The 17,076-nt window shown below is 44.2% G+C and overlaps 1 protein-coding gene across 1 annotated transcript in view; it reads left to right on the top strand.

Annotated features, from left to right (window-relative positions):
* Positions 1-2,670: 2,670 nt before the first annotated feature.
* The window catches only part of ASIC1 (acid sensing ion channel subunit 1), a 256,600-nt gene continuing 242,194 nt past the window's right edge, over positions 2,671-17,076 (top strand). Inside the window, exon 1 of the mRNA XM_066593699.1 lies at positions 2,671-2,711. The gene's annotated coding sequence lies outside the window, so the exon portion shown is untranslated. The remainder of the gene's footprint in view (positions 2,712-17,076) is intronic.

Genomic DNA, 17,076 nt, shown 5'->3' with positions numbered 1-17,076 from the left:
AGCGGGGAGGAACGGAGGGGAGATCTCTCTCTCCTTCTCTCCCGCCCGCTCTCCCCTGCTCCCCGCCGCAACTCACCTGTCAGCAGCGGCACTCCCCGAATCTTTCAGGACGAGCGGGGAGGTACTCGGATAAAGCACATTACTCGGACGAGTAGTGCTTTACCGAGTACGTTCGCTCATCTCTACTGCTAATGCTTAAATAGAGCCAGCTGTCTTCTTTTCCCAGCCTTGGGTGCAGAAGAGCTTCCTCAACCTCCCTTTTTTCAGCTCCCATAGAAGTCTATGGGAGCTTCCAGCATATCTCGGGAATAGATAGGAGAAGAATAGAGATGAGCGAGCGTACTCGGAAAAGCACTACTCGCTCGAGTAATTTGCTTTATCCGAGTATCGCTGTGCTCGTCCCTGAAGATTCGGGTGCCGGCACGGAGCGGGGAGCTGCAGGGGAGTGCGGGGAGGAACGGAGGTAAGAACTTTCTCTCCCTCTCTCCTGCCTGCTCTCCCCTGCTCCCCGCTGCGACTCACCTGTCAGCCGCAGCGGCACCCGAATCTTCAGGGACGAGCACAGCGATACTCGGATAAGGCAAATTACTCGAGCGAGTAGTACTTTTCCGAGTACGCTCGCTCATCTCTAGAGAAGAACTATCTTTTCACGTGCCGTATAAAATCGGTTGCTGTTTTTGGTCACCGATGTCCTATTTTTTTCCCCGCGCATTTTTTTACGTGCGCAAAAATTGCTTATTTGAATGAATACATTAGAATCCAATGCATCAGATGGTTGCGATTTTTGCCTGATTTTTGGACACAGCTTAATAGCTGCGTATATACTGTCATGTAAATAAGCCCTTAGGGCTCTTTTACACTGGCGATCGCGATTTTGCCAAGAGAAAATAGTAACAAAATTATATCTTTTGGTTCCATAATTCTGCATTTTCATTCACTCTCGCATTGCGTGAAAGTCGCGCAATTTGATCACAAGTGTGAAGGCAGCCTTAGTGCTATATACTTTCAAAATAAGTAGTATAAGGCTGCTCTCACACAGCCCGCTTTTTATTGCGATCAGCGCAGCATTTCAAACGCTCCCATTCATTTCAATGCAGCTTCACGAAACAACACGATTTCCAAGCGCTATCTGCTTTTTAGCGCTTTTTAACACACCTTATCACCCATCACAATGATGAGGTGCGTTAAAAAACGCTGCCAAGCGCTGTAACATTCATTCGAAAACGCAGTGCGAAATTGCGGTAAAACAATGTGAACGCACGTGTGAGAGTGGCCAAGCCTAGAGAGCAGTATGCCTTTCGGATGTCATTCCCAGTTTGCGATCTTTCTTCCGTGCGGATGATACACTGTCCATATGCGTACATCCGTACAGAAAACCGCAACCATACGCAATTGATAAATAACTGCGTTGATGTGCGGAGCTTTGTAAGGTGAGAATGACAGAAGCAATGTGAGAGTCTTCTGAAAAAAGTCTAAATCACAGAAGTGGACCGCAGGTGTTTGCATCGGCGAGGCGGACGATGATGCGCAAGTTTTTTGCATGGAACTATGGAAAACACAGATGAAATGCAAATCTGTCCGTGGCTATACATGTCTGTCCTCACGTTCCTCGTGTTAATGAGAAATGTGATCTTTCACCTGAAAATCTAAACGGTAATGGTATACGGCAGTGACAGCGGGCACAATGCTGTAGGGAACACAAAAGTTACGTAATGTCTATGGAGTCTAGAAATAAGCGTGCTATTATATATGTTTCCATAGCAGTAGTATTGACGCATGTGACAAGTCTTGTGTATTATATGGGAGTATGACGCAGGCTGTGATTAGTCCCAGTCTTGATCATCCATTGTCTGAATGCCCATTAACACTTTTTTTTTTCTAGGATGTGAACCATAAATCCTATTGAAATGACTATTGATCAGCGTTAACGCTCCCTGACTGTAGCAATAGCTATGATCGCATTTATTTAAGTCGCATTATTAATCTGATCTGTTGATCCTGTTGCCTTTTTTTTGCAAGTAATTATCTCTATGAGCGGTCATCTTCAGCTGGACCGTAGCGAAAATCTCTATGGGCAAAGCCGGCTGTACAGAAGTCATGCCCCTATGGAAGTGTGAATGATACAAGTGGCTTCTTGCAGCTGGGAGTATGAATGACTGAAGTGTTGCTGGGCAGGTCTCTGTGTAGGGGCATGGATGACGGAGCTGCTGGTGTGCAGGTCTCTCTATGGGGGGATATGGATGACGGAACTGATGCTCTGTGATCTGACTCCCTTAGTCAAGCTGGAGAGGGTTAATATCTCCTGTATTGGACCTACACAGTAGCGGCTTCTTGCTGCTATGGGGAAGCAGCTGGTTTTGGGGGAAGGGAGCTGGTCACACACACACACATCCCAGTAATGAGGAGATAGACGCATGCAACACACACAGAGGGGACAGACATATATGCATGCACACAGGCATAACGGAGGAGACGGAGCATTTCTGCTGCTCACAGTGACACCGAGAGGGACATCACAGGGACATCACTGCCTCTCTTCTCTCTTTGTGCCTTGCAGCCTGTGTGTGTGTAAGCGCCTGCAGCAGGGTGTTGTGTGTGAGTCTGCGGTAAGGTGTGGGGGTCCTGTGTTGTCTCTGCGGTGCGGGGGGAGTGCTGCTATATGCGATCTGTCTCATCAGTGCAGAGTGTGATCAGACTGGCCCTGCCTGCAGGTGAGTGCTGTGCTCCAATGTCTAGCACACAATGCATGCATGTATGTTCAGCATTGATCGCCTTCTCTGAGCATGTGAGCCTCATCTATATGCATCTACATCATCCACAATGCTCATTCTGCATGCATACATGTTATATGCCTAGGAGTCAAACATCTGCATATATGACTGAGCCATAGGTAGCATGCAGCCGGCTCTCTCCCCATCATAAAGGCACGCTCATGGTGCTTGTAGGGGATGCAGCTGGCTCTACCTTCACATCTACATGATATAGTCCACGCAGTTGTGTTTTTAGTAGTTGTTTCACTGTTCTATAGGTTTTGTGATGAGTCTGCATTTAGGCTCCTTGCCTATTGATAAGTCATTTAGGCTCTAGGTGGGTAGTTGGCTGCTCTTTTCTTTTAGTTATACTGTAGCTATTACTGGTATCACATGTAGATCACTGTCATTGGGGATGTTGAGAACGGTATCTATTGCTAGCTAGCACATTTCTTCTTTGATGCCTATGGATCATGCATAGAGTTAGGGGGATTCTATAGCTGTATTGGGGGGATTTCTAATTTAAGTTTTTAATGTAGATGGGATGTTATGGCCAGGTGACTGCCTTGTATACAGAAGGGTAACTAAGTCACTTCTAGTGATATGAAGGGGAGACGTCCCATCCACATTAGTGCTGCTTTCCTCCCTGGCATGTCTGTAGTGCAGCCTGTACGCTGTAGTACCAGTCACTCTTGGTGCTTTGGTATCTGTGTGCATAGTCTTCCTTTTACTTCTATGTACTTCTAGCTTTTAACATACTATTCTAGATACTGTTGCTGTTCGTTATGTGTCTTTCTTGGATATAACTTGTATCTTAGTATGTTTGCATGTTACAATGTGTCATAGTACTGGAAGATTAATGTGTCAAGGTTGGAGATGTATTTATAAATAATGCATCACATTATGCAGGGGGTTAATCAAAGTAATGGAAGCACCTAGGATTGATAATGGTGGTGTTGCCATTATTGTGATACATTTTGTTTAATTGTTTGTTATGAATTCATGAAAGAAGCGCTGAAATAATAATAAATACTGCTAACATGATACGTACAAAGACATTTATATGGAACGTATATCTAGATAACATAATGCAAAATGTGTAAGAAATGAATGGCCATTTATAAGCCTGTTTCTTTTTAAAGGACGTCTTTGTGTACAGGTGTAGCAGAGCTGAGTTTGTCATTAGGCATAGCTCATCATTGTGTCACCATGTGCTATCTGTCAGTTTCAATCAGACCATAGGATAACCAGATAAGAGACTTTCAGCAGGACGTTGCCAAATCTGCAGCTGCGGAATTCCACACCAAAATCCGCAAGTCTAAGTGTGGATTTTGATGCAGAATTGCAGGCAGGTGTTAAGCCATTTTTAATTCCATAGCAAAAATCTGCAGCTATCTTGCGGATTTTGGTACGGAATTTACCGCGTCTTGCGGTGTGTCGTGCGGCCTATTCCGTCCCGTGTGAAAGGCTCCTATATCTATTAAGCCTGTATTGACATGAACAGCTTTCACACACGAGTTCTGTCCAATTGCAAGAAGCACAGAACTCGCACGTGAAGAGAACCCAATAGAGAAATTAGCATGAGTGATTTTTATCTTAGACTAAGACTTTATTCACATGGCAGTATGCGGTCAGTATCTTTCATCAGTAGTTGTGAGTCAAAACCAGGAGTGGGTCCAAAATACAGAAGAGATGCAGATCTTCTATCTCTGTAGGTTGTATTCCTAATATTGGTTTAGAAATACTGATGGAAAATACTGATCAAAAACTGCTGTGTGAATAAGACCTGAGAGTCTGAAATCAAAAAAATTGCAGCCTGTCCTATATTTAGGTGATTCTTGTTTAAGAATTGCCCAGTATTGCCCAAATAATCACATGGCATGTGACTTGCATGCGAGTGCAATGTGTTTTTTACCTTTTTTACTATTGAAAGTACATGCAATATTTTTTTAACGTGCATGAAAAACAATTATACAGCAATGACAATTGTGCATTTTTAATTCCAAGACACATTAAACATGCATGAAAATCGTTGAAAAAAACGGTTGCGATAAGGGTTAGCTTTTCTCTGACCCATATCTCGATCATCCGTGTAAATACAGCCTAATTTATCTTAACTCTTCTACAACAGATAGAAGTAATTTCAGCTCTGCTACATCTGCATGCATTCCATAATGCAGTCACATAGGCTACCTACTCTATCCAAGCTCTTCATTTGCAGCATTACATTGCTGCCAGATGCAGTTGGAGTCACATATTGAACCAAGCTTTTATCCTGGACTATTCATTGTGTCACAGTCTTTCATCCCTCACTGTGGGAGTCTTTAGCCACTTCCATGTAATATTGTGTGGGCTGTCTGGGTTAGTATTTCCTGGCATGTGGCTCTAACTGGTGGTGATCACTTCTCCAGTGATAAATGACAGGGCTTTAGAAGAGATCAAGAAATACCTTCACAAATCCTGCTTATAAGTATTGGCATTTTGTGGTGTGGCACAGGGTCAAATACAGTATACGTGCCACTTAAAGGAGCTCTAAAGTTAAAGTTGGCAGATTCTAAAAGTAAAATGTATAAAGGAGCTATTACATAAGTAGGAAAATATTCCTGGAGGATTAAAGATATTAGTGACATAAAGTGATGGACATTTTTTTGGACTTCCTGATAATAATGGCAGTAAAGAACACCAAAGATAGGCTTTCTGCAGTCTGAATGGCTGATAACAGAGAAAATACATTATACAGCATAAAGAGAGTGTATAAACTGCAGGTTTAATGTATTTTTAACTGAGGGCGGCTTCAGACAACCGTTGCCTTGACGCAGCGTATTTGCGCATGCACGAGGTTAAAAGAGGTGGATTTGCGCATGTCTGTGCGTATTACTATACTTTGTGCGCACGCATGGTCAGTTCAAATGCTTGTGCGACACACCCTTTCTGTGGAGTAAAAGGCTAATTAGCCTAATGAGGTCCAGACATGTTCTATTCCCTGCATTTTGCGCAATGTTTCACACTTTCCAATGCATATTTGCGCACCTCCCATAGACTTCTATGGGACTTTTACTGCATAAAACGCAGGAAAATAGAGCAGGTCTATTTCGTGAGCGCGAAACACGTTAATGAGAAATCAAGACATACCACAGACGAACATATGTGCAAATAGGCTCACCCCAATGAAATGTATTTGCGCATTAACAAAGGTTGTCTGCAGGGTCACACCCTTCATTGTGATTTTTTAAAACCTGCCATAGACTTCTATGGCAGCTTTCCGCATAGCACGCAGAAAAATAGAGCAGGTCCTATCTGCTCTTGCGCGAAAGGATTTACGCAGGAGAAACACACTCCTGAGAACGAACCCATTAAAATCAATGGGTTTGCTATATCCTGTTTTGTGGGCGCACGTTTCACGTGGTCAAAAACTTCTGCAAACATGTTTGACTGTTTAAGCCCAAGACTTAGAAAATTCGGCATGTATACATGTGGGTTATGGAGCAGAAATCTGCAGCAGGAGACTAAGCTACATCTAGAGGGCAGTTTCACATACTTCCCATTCTGATTTTAAAGGCTACTTAGTCCAGATGTGTCCTTTTCCCTGAGGTTTCGCACAGCATTTTGTGCCTGTTCTTGCCTATTGCATGCGCATTTACGCACATCCCATAGACTTCTTTATACTTCTTTATAGCTACTAATGCTACTATTATTTATAGCCACTATTTGCATAGTATGTGGGAGATTTTATCAATATAAAGAAGGCATACAGAAAAAACTAATTTTAGCACATGCTTTTCTTATGCAAAAAATTTCAATTTTTTGCAATCTACGCCTGCTCACAGTACTTTTAGAAGAGGGGCGTGGCTTTCAGTATTGGGTGTGGTCATCCTTATCGAACATAAATTATGCAAGAAATCCACTCCAGCTGGCACAGATCGAGGTGCATGTACAGACTGAGACACGCCTAGTGTAAGAAGAGATATGCACCTCATTGTGTGCCAGCAGGGATACAATTAAGACTGGAGTTTGAAATCCCCCTTATGTGATCTAGTATGGAATTCTATGTTTCAGATAAATTTCCTAAACATTGAGTTCTTAAATGTGTATTTACCGATCAGGTCTATTCTTACGATATAGATAGTGTGGTTAGTTGCCTTAGAGCCGGGTGCCTTTATAACAACGAGGGCACCTGCCTCTGAGAGCGAGCAGGTCCTTTTTTCTTCTTTTGCATTTCCATATTACTAAGCAGTTTTTAAGAAGTATAGCAGAGGGAGATGTAAGCAACAGGAAAACACAAGTGCCTTTCTCAGAGCTGCCAACTAGAAATGAGATTGATCATAAGAATTTGCAATATAAAAGGGATAGAAGGGAGAGATACAATAGGTGCAAAGTACTACTTCCAGCAGTCACTTCTACATACATGTTACCTTTGTAGTGTAAGAATTGCTAAGTGAAATTTTCCGATGATGAGACAATGTGTCGGTGTTCTCCTATTTTACCGGGTTGCTAAGGCTACAGTTTAGTGCTTCTATTTTCCTCTATGTGTAAGTTGGGTATAGATACATTTTATGTGTTGTAGATAAACGAGTGTTTTTGGTGTTGTGGCCTTATCAGCTGAGTATACGATATGCTGCAGACTAGATATGTTCTGCTTTATGAAGAAAAATGTCATGGTACATCTGTGTGGGAAATAAAAACGGATTACAGCTGAAGGTAGTGTACATCATCTGTGCCCCGAATCCCTGCGTATGTAGACAGTAGAACAAAGTTACATCTGAAACTGAGGGCTCACGTGGGTGTGTAGGGGTGGTGTATTAGGACTCCTTCACACGGTCCGCAATACGCAGAGAATAGAACCTATTGATAGTAATCTATTATATGAGCCTCGTGTGGCGCAGAGTGTAAGCTCTTGCTACAACAAGTTCAATCCCTGCATGATTCAGGTAGCCGGCTTAAGGTTGACTCATCCTTCCGAGGTCGGTAAAATGAGAACCCAGCTTGGTGGGGGGTAATAAGTAATAATTACCTGAAAGCGCTGCAGAATAAGTTGGCGCTATACAAAATACCAAGATTTATTAAGGGGGGAGGTGCGCGCAATTCCATTAAAAAAAAACAACTAAGTTCTGTGCCCTGCATTCCCAGAATTTAGCCCCGCCCCTGTCCCGCCTCCTCTCATTGCAAATAGTGCAGAGGGGCGGAGAGGAGCTCAGTACACTGCTCCCGGATCTTCCAGTCTCCTCCCCCTGCAGAGAGGGACACCATATATCAGCCGGGCGTGAAAACCCAGCCGATATACGGTCGTCTGAATGCACCCTAAGGCTGGATTCACATGACAATTTGCTCAGACAATGCGCAGAAAATGTAACCCATTAATTTCAATGGGTTTGTTCCCATGCGCATATTTGGCTTGCGCAATTTGGTTTATGCAGCATGCTCTATTCTCCTGCGCCTTTGTGCAGGAAAAATACAAATCTCTTGGCCATGCTGAGAGCATCTTTTTTTTGTGTGTGTGTTCATGTAATTGCGCACAACTTGCATGCATAAAAAGTATAGTATAAGGGCTCATTCACACGAGAGAATTTGCGCGGCTATCTTACACGTGCAAAAAAATCACAACTATTAAAACTGATGGTTTCCCATGGAAACATTCAGATGAAGGAATTTTAGCCTTGCAAACAAATCGCACCTAAAAAGACAGGACATCAGCAGCTGAAATTCCCTGCTGCGCAAAAATATAGGTCTTGACCTATCTTTGGTGTGCAAAGCGCAGGAGTGTCCAAAGACTGCTACGGGAGCTGGAAAAAGGGAGGGGGAGCGAGTTCTGACACTAAAGTAGTTCTGCTGCAGAGGTTTTAGGAAAGCCTCGTGGTGGGGGACTCCCTTCATCCCCATGGTGGGGCTTCCCTTCATTTCCCCGGGGGTTCTCTTCACTGGAAAGAGAGAGATGAAGGGAAGCCTCGGGGGACCCACTTCATCTATGTGGGTCCCCTGAGGCTTCCTCTCTCACTGGAGAGAGATAAAGGACTCCCCAGGACTTCCCTTTATCTACTCGGTGGTTCCCTTCATCACAGGGATGAGGGGACTCTCCGGGGCTTTCCTTCATCTCCCTGGGGGTCCCCTTCACCTCCCCAGAGGTTCCTTTCATCACAGGGGTAACATGACTCTCTGGGGAGATGATGGGAAGCCCCAAGGAGTCCCTTCATCCCTGCGATGAAAGGAACCCCCTGGGAGATGAAGGGAACCCCCAGGGAGATGAACGGAAGCCCCTGGGCTTGCTCGCATCTCTCTCTTCAGCAGCGCATATTTTCAGTCCCTCCCGTTTGGTGTGGAAAGATCGTGGTTGAAGCTCGGAACTTCAGATGATTTTCCGCAGCTATTGTTGCGTTTTTTTTTGTCCTATCTTTTGACGTCAGAGTTTTTTTAGCCGCGTCAAAAATCGTTGATCTGAAGGAAACCATGGGTTCTAATAGACGCAATATTTTTGACGTGCCTACGGCACGTCAAAACAACGCTTATGTGAACTCGTCCTTACATTGTCAACACTGATGGGACAAAGTCAAACTGTGTACAAACACACCCTGGGTAATGGTAATGCCTAGTTGTTAGTTTATTTATACATTTCCAGGAGGAATAAAAGAGGAACACAAGGCAGAATTCTATAAAACAGGGTGCTTCTGAGCTGCACTCGCATGGTGCACTTTTACATGCATATAAATCCCCTCTACTTGAACATTCAGCTCGGCATGGCCAAAAGTATAAGACCGCATTCACACTGGCCATATCTGCTACAGGGCATTCTGCAGCGGAGAACCCTCAGCAGACGCGCAGATAAACTACAGTGACCAAATCCTCATGTAAATAGTGCAGATTTGGCCACAATTATTGTAGCAAATCTGCTTTACCCTTGCATTTCTGCAGCATAAATAGGCTTATTGTGGATTTAGGCTAACTTCGCACGAGTGAGTACGATATTGGGCCGTGAAACACAGCCCAATATCGCGCACGTCAACATGCGATATCCTCACGGATGCGAGGCAGTTCTGAATCAAAATCGCCTCCTATCACTTTGGGGAAATAGCGATCCTCCGTCGTGACTGCGTCTGCCATTGTTTACAGTAGGGAAATCTTGCATTGCGCCCATTGACAACAAAGGGTGAAGCAAAGCGAGGGCACGCCCAAAGATAGGACCTGCTGCTACTTGCTTCCCGCATTGTGATGCAATGCAGGAAAAAATGTGTATGACCCCATTCAAAAGAATTAGGTTCATATTTGTGGTAGATTTATGCATCAAACCTAGCACGATTTTCTTGGCCGTGTGAAAATGGCCTTAGAATCCACAGCATTTTTCAAAAACACTTTGGATTCTTTGCAAAACTTTTCCGCACCATGTGAAGATTTTGTAAACTCTCCTCCATGTGGCTTGTATTTTAATTCATGTGGACTTCTGCATATTTGCGAATAAATGAGATTTGAAGCGTTACATAATCTGCGTGATGCGTACATTTCTGCCCATTGTACTGTAATCTTTGTGCACACTGGGCCAGTTCACAGGTGCGCGTGATACACCCTTTCCGTGCGTCCGAAACGCTATCTTTTCTCCTTAAGCTTTGTTCCCACGAGCGTATATCGGCCGCCGTTTCCACGGCCGGCCAATATGCACTACAATCTGAGCAGTAAAAGCTCTTGAACGGGCGGACAAATCTAACGACCCTTCCCTTGCCCTCACCGGCTCACCTCCCCTCTCCTCCCCTCTGGCTGATTGCAATGGTAAGGGGCAGGACAGGGGGCGGAGCTAAGCTATGCCCTGTCCTGCCTCCTCCCACGCTGCTAAACTCCCTCCCAACTCCCTTCTCCAGCCACTCCCATAGGAGCCCATGCAGCAGCCAACGTATTCCGGTCCAACAGATAGTTCCAAAACTATCTTTTGGGCCCGACATAAAAGTGCTATATTTGCCGGCCGGGCACTTTTACATCATGGGAATACTGCCATGTGATCTGATGCATTAGAATCCAATGCATCAGATCACAACATATATCGTCCACCCGTGATTCATGAGAATAAGGCCTGAGGGAGAGCAACTAGACGGTGAGTAAAGAGACTCAAAAGGCCATTTACACTCCTCTGGGTAATATGCAAATAAGGGAGATGAAACAATACCTCCATAGTGCCACCTATTGCCACAGTGCCTTCCAATAGGTGCCACTGTAGAGGTATTGTTTCATCTCCCTAAGGGCTCCCACGCACGTTTTTTTAACACTGCGATATCACTGCGTTTTTTTAATGGGACTTTCTAATGTAAAAACGCATCACAAGTTGGCGCTTTGCAATGACATTAGAAAGTCCCATTGACAATCGCGTTAAAAAAACATTAGTGGGTAGGAGCCCTTATTTACACCCTTTCCATGGAACTTTATGGCTAACTAAAGCCTAATAAGCTCCACGTGTTCTTTTTTCCCTGCCTTTTTAGCAGCGGCACACCTTCCATAGACTTTTTCGCACCACCCATAGACTTCTATGGGATTTTTGCTCCGCAAGACACAGGAAAATAGAGCAGTTCCTACTTCTTTTTGTGCATGCTAAATGGGCATGCAAAACCCATCATGCTGAGATCAATGGGTTCTATTCTCAGTGTTTAGCGAGTGCACGGTCGTGTAAAGAAGTCCTTAGTCTATGGCCTCCCTATCTGGAATGAGCGGTGTACTTGCTTTGCGGCTTGCCATGTCTTTTATTCAGACACCCTGGCAAATATGTAGAGTTTTGGAATTATTTACTATGACATACAGTATCTGCAAATACATTCAAGTGGTGAAGGGCGTAGATGTTCCCCGAGAGATACAGACACACTTGCATTTATAATCTGACTCACAAGGCTGCTAGAGAAGATGCAATCTCCATCTCCTGTCCTCGGCTCCTTGTTGATGATGTTGTCTTTTCGGCTATTTTGCATTAGCAGTTGTCACTGAAAAATGTTCATTTGTCGCCGGTTCACATTACTGGATATTATTGTTTCTTCTGATGGATTTTCATTTTTATAATAATCTCTTGCTGCTGCGGAGTGCGAGCATTTTACATATAGACGGCGGAGGAATAAGAAATCAGCTAAATAGGGCTAAAGTTTCAACAAGTTGTGGCAAAAATCGTTACCATTTTTGTCAGTGTGTTCTAAATGATAATGTCTCTTCTTCTAAGGCCGGCTGTGCACAACAAGGTTTGAATTGCGGAATTCACGATCGTCTCCCACACAGATGATCCGCGGCATTCCGCATCCATTACAAAAATAGAACATTCGCGTGTCTGGACAGCGTGGAAATTAAATCACAGCATGTTCTATTTTTGCCCAAATTCCGAGCTGATGGCTTCCATTGAAATCAATGGAAGCCATCCAATCCGTGGCCCATCCGCTATTGACATTGCGCATAGGTTGCGGGTACCGGCGCCATTGCATAGCGATAGCGCAGGAAGAACAGAATTTTTAAATAAAAAATCTGTACTGCGCATGAATCACTAGAACCATCCGCAATACAGATTTTACACTGGTACGGGAGCAGGGCCAGATTCCGCTGAGGGCTTCCGCATGCGGAATCCGACCTGTTGGTGTGCAGCTGGCATAATGCTAAATACAATGCCCCAGATTACCTGAAAACATACTATAAGGCTGGCTTCACATCGGCATATTTGCGCACGCAAAATTTGCGCACAGTGCTCACAGAATAGAACCCATTGATTTTAATAGGTTCATTCCCAGTTCCGTATTTTGCGTGCTCATTTCAGTTGCACAAAAAAAATCGAACATGCTCAACTTTTTGCACGCTAAAGGTCCCCATAGAGGTCAATGGGGGTGCGCAAATGCGAGGAGATGCATGAAACACTGCATGATTCTGCTGTAAATGGAACACATCTGGGATTCATTAAGACTAATTAGCCATTTCAATCGTTGCTTCTTTGTTTTCCGTACACAAATAAACATGTCTTGCGGGTTCAAAAAGTACAGTAACATACACTGATTTGCGTGCAGAAAAACATAATTTGTTCCACAAAACCGCAGTTCTCAGCGGCGCGCAAACATAATTACGCTGGTGTGAAGCCAACCTAAGTCCCTGGGTTGTGTAAAGTCATTTAAATGGGTTGTCCTAAGTGGAAATTACTGCTTACTCTGCATTCGCAGCCATTTAAAGGATGGTACCAGAATCAGCTTTTATCACATATGCCTAGGAAGATGATAAAAGTGTGATTGGTGAGGGTCCTAAGGTTGAGATCCCCACCTGTCCTGAGAAAGGGTTCCCATGTCCCCTTCTCTTTCTGACTGTGGGCTTAATGGATCATCCAAAAGTGAGGGGGAGATTGAATGGCGCAGCGGTCGCACATGTGTGACCCCATTCCATTCACTTTCAATGGGGCTGCGCTCGGCTATTTCCATCAGCTGCATTGAAATGGATGGTGCGGCAGTTGCACATGTGCATCCACCGCTTCATTTAGTCTGAAGTCACTGCAGGTGGGAGAAGCGACCCCCGCAGTGATGATATGAAGAGAACACGCAACCCCTATTCTCAGGATTGGTGGGGGTCACAGCAGAGAAACCCTGACTGATCAAACTTCTATCATTTATCCTATAGATAGATAGATAGATAGATAGATAGATAGATAGATAATAAAAGTTGATTGTGGTACCACCCCCTTAATGGTTTTCATCCGACACCCATTACCAGAGATCAATTGACTTCATACCATACAAGTTGGAGGCCTCTTTAATGAAGGTATAGAAACTACAGTATTAGGGCTCATTCACATGAGGGAATTTGGGCAACTAACTTACACACGCAAAAAAATGCGACTAAAAGAACCAATTGTTTCCTATGGTAGCGTTCAGATTAAGGAAATTTAGCCACGCAAAAAAAATCTCATCTAAAAAGAAAGGAAATCAGCAACTGAAATATTCTGCTGCACGAGAATATAAGTCTTGACCTATCTTTGGTGCGCCAAACACAGGAGTGTCCATAGACTCCTATGGGAGTTCTTCCGCACTGCTAAACCCAAATGTACTGTGTCCCCACGGGGATGCCCCGCAGCAGGGGACTTCCTTCATCCCCATGGCAGTGCTTCCCTTAATCTCCCGAGGGTTCCCTTCACTGGAGAGAGAGAGATGTAGGGAAGCCTCAGGGGTCCTTCATCTCCCAGGGGATTCCCTTCATAGTGGGGATGAGGGGACTTCCCAGGGCTTCCTGGGGAGTCGCCTCCTCCCTGCGATGAATGGAACTCCTGGGGAGATGAAGGGAAGCCCCGGCAGAGATGAAGGGACTCCCTTCATCCCCCCAGGGACTAAGAAGAGCTTACAGAGGGACATTTAATAAGTGAAAACTTGCTGTTCAGAGGGACTTCAGGGCTACTGCCGTGATCTCTCTCTCTCTCTCGTTCCCAAACTCTCGAACAGCAGCGCATTTTTTCCGTCACTCATCAGCGTTGTCTCAATGCTGATAGAGCTCGGGACTTCAGTGCAGAAAGGTCATCCATTCACGGCTATCTTCTGCTCAATTTTAGGGTTCTCTCACACGAGTGTGTTACTGCACTTACTGCGTGCATATCGCCCATGTGGGGAGCAGTGCACAATACATTGCATACTGCTGCATGCCGACAAATCGCTATACACTATCTTGGCATTATGAAAGCAATGAAAAGCTAGTTACCAACGTGTCACGCGCACAAGACTTGTGCGTATAGCACACATTAAAAACACTCGTTTGAGAGAGCCCTTAGCTTTACATTGCTTTCAAGGGTCCCGCACACATGCAGCATGCAAAACGCATGCGCCAAAAACAATGCAGCATGCACTATCTTGGCGCATATTACACACACATACACTCCAAGATAGTGTATGGGGATTTGTCGGCATGCAGCAGTACGCATTGCATACTGTTGCGTGTTCCTCACGCGGGCGGTGCAGTAAAACGCCTGTGTGAAAGAGCCCTTAGCTCAAATGGTGTGGATTTTCTGAGGCAGAAAACCTGCACCAAAACCCGGGTTGAAAAATCTAGAGCGTATTTTGACTCGGATTTCAGTACAGATGTGCATTCGATTGCATCCTTTCAACAGAATGGGCGGAGGTCTGCTGCAGATCGGCGCCATAATTGGTGCAGGTTTTTATTGCAGTTTTTGATACGGAATGAGATGGATTTTTGGTGCGGCTTTTCAGCTGTGAAGGATCCGAACCATTCCTGTTATGTGTGAACGCCCTGATACCCTGATGAGGTACTGCAGCATATCTAGAAGAGTAGCTTCAGGCATCTCGGCAGCCATACTGCTTGCTGCCCTGTCTGATTTGGCATATTGCCCATTGCTTGTAAATTCTAGTGGGCAATGTAGCTAGTAGTTCATTAGACCATATATACTATTTGCTGCTGCTCCAAGGAAACTTACTGTAAAATTGTGACATTTTGACTTTAGACTTGATACTTGTTTTCCAACAAGGTTTAGTATGACCCATAAATCATGATTAATTTCCACATATTACAACTCGTATATCTCCAGCCTGAAATTACTATACAGCTGACAATGTTACTGCATTGTGCCTGATGGCATAGAACAATTTTGTATCTGAGATTTGTAGACTTTAAAGATTATGTTCTTATACTTAATACCTAAATATAATCTACCTACAAAGGTAGGTCTGAAAATGTATCTTGTACGTAGCCTGAATTATAGCCCAGAGCTGCACTCACAATTCTGCTGGTTGTTATTGGCAGTAGAAGGACAGACATGCTAACAGTTTATCAGAGCTCCTTTAATTATGCGGTGGGATTGCTTTATTTCCTTGCATCAGATTACTACACGGTGCCTAAAAATGAGTCAAAATCACCAAGAATGCTAGAAAGGTTTCACAGTGAAGCCAACAGAATTGGGAATACAGCTCTAAGCCATAATGCAGGCTGTAACGCAGGATCAGTTCAAACTACAAAATGCAATTTGCCAACAGGAGTTTTCCTATCCTTTCTGCTGCCTGAGACAAAACCTCCCGCAGGCTCCTTGCTAAAGACTTTGTGCTCAATGAAGTAAGGGTGGCGATTGGTGCTGTACTCCCAGAACAAAGCCCGGGGGGCACTTGATGGCCTTTATTCTAACTATACATTGTAGCTTGGCATCTGGGGCACAGACCTAGCAGCCTGGTAAAGTTGTCAACCTGTAGTTCAAAACAGCAGCAAAAACTAAAAAAAACTCTTCCCTGCTGTGCGGTGATGCCAGGAAGGGTGGTTCCACATCTGTGGCGGACCCTACAGCCAGACGTTCCATCGCAAATCTGGCTGAGAGAAAGCAGCGCAACATCACAGGAAGATGTAAGCAAAAACCAGCAGGTAGCTTCCGGAGCATCAGGGGCAGACTGAGGAAGGAAGCCATTTTTTATTTATGATATCTTTTAATGGCTAACAAAAAGACATGATGTTATCGCAAGCTTGTGAACCTACTTTTGGGTTCAAAAGCTTGCATTAAGTCTGAAGAACCCTAAGTACGTTCGAAAGCATACTATAACATCATGTATTTTTGTTAGCCATTAAAAGGTATCATATCTACAAGATTATTTGGTTTCTCTTACTGAGAACATTCATAATTTGCTCTACTGGCTAACACGGTGCCAAACTTTTTCCTAAAATCCACACTTAACATGTAGGTTTCAGCATGGATTTTGATGCAGATTTCATCCCGTCATTTAAACAGGCATGGTATTTGTCACTTGTGAACATACCCTTAGAAAGGCATATCAGCATGTCCAGGACATTATGGGTTATCAGAGGAAATGATAGGGGAAGATTCCAAAAGATGGAACAAGAAATCCCAGAATGCACATATAGTAAATATGGGATATTAGAAGACTTTATAAGGAGGGGGGTATAACGGAACTACAACTGATAGCATATCCAATCTGTTATTACAGGATGTAAGAAGGTATAACAGGAGAGAACTACAATTCTTCCCTAACTATAAGATCTCAGCCAATTTCTATCATCACAGGATCTTCGCTCTCCACTGTTGAGTTCTGCCACTTGCGACATCATCCCAGGTCTTTCAGCTGCACTGCCCAGTACACAAGTCTCTACTGCTAACCTCCAGCCCCTTGTGATATCATCGCACGTCCTTATCCACTCATCAGCATAAGTCCTCTCCTCTTCTCCTATCAACCGTGCCCCCTCTTCCCACTAGATGGCACCGCCTGAGGCAGGAGGCTCATTTTGCCTTATGGATGGAACTTACCTGTTTGCAAAGTTTCTCAACTTTTTATTTAGATTCTATCTATATGTAAACTATCAACATATGTTTGAGTCGAAGGATATCTGTTACTGGTGATAGAGACCA

Source organism: Eleutherodactylus coqui, chromosome 1, assembly GCF_035609145.1.
Source record: "Eleutherodactylus coqui strain aEleCoq1 chromosome 1, aEleCoq1.hap1, whole genome shotgun sequence".
Taxonomy (NCBI): Eukaryota; Metazoa; Chordata; class Amphibia; order Anura; family Eleutherodactylidae; genus Eleutherodactylus; species Eleutherodactylus coqui.
Note: the sequence above shows the minus strand (reverse complement) of the source record. Positions and strands in the feature narration are given on the sequence as shown.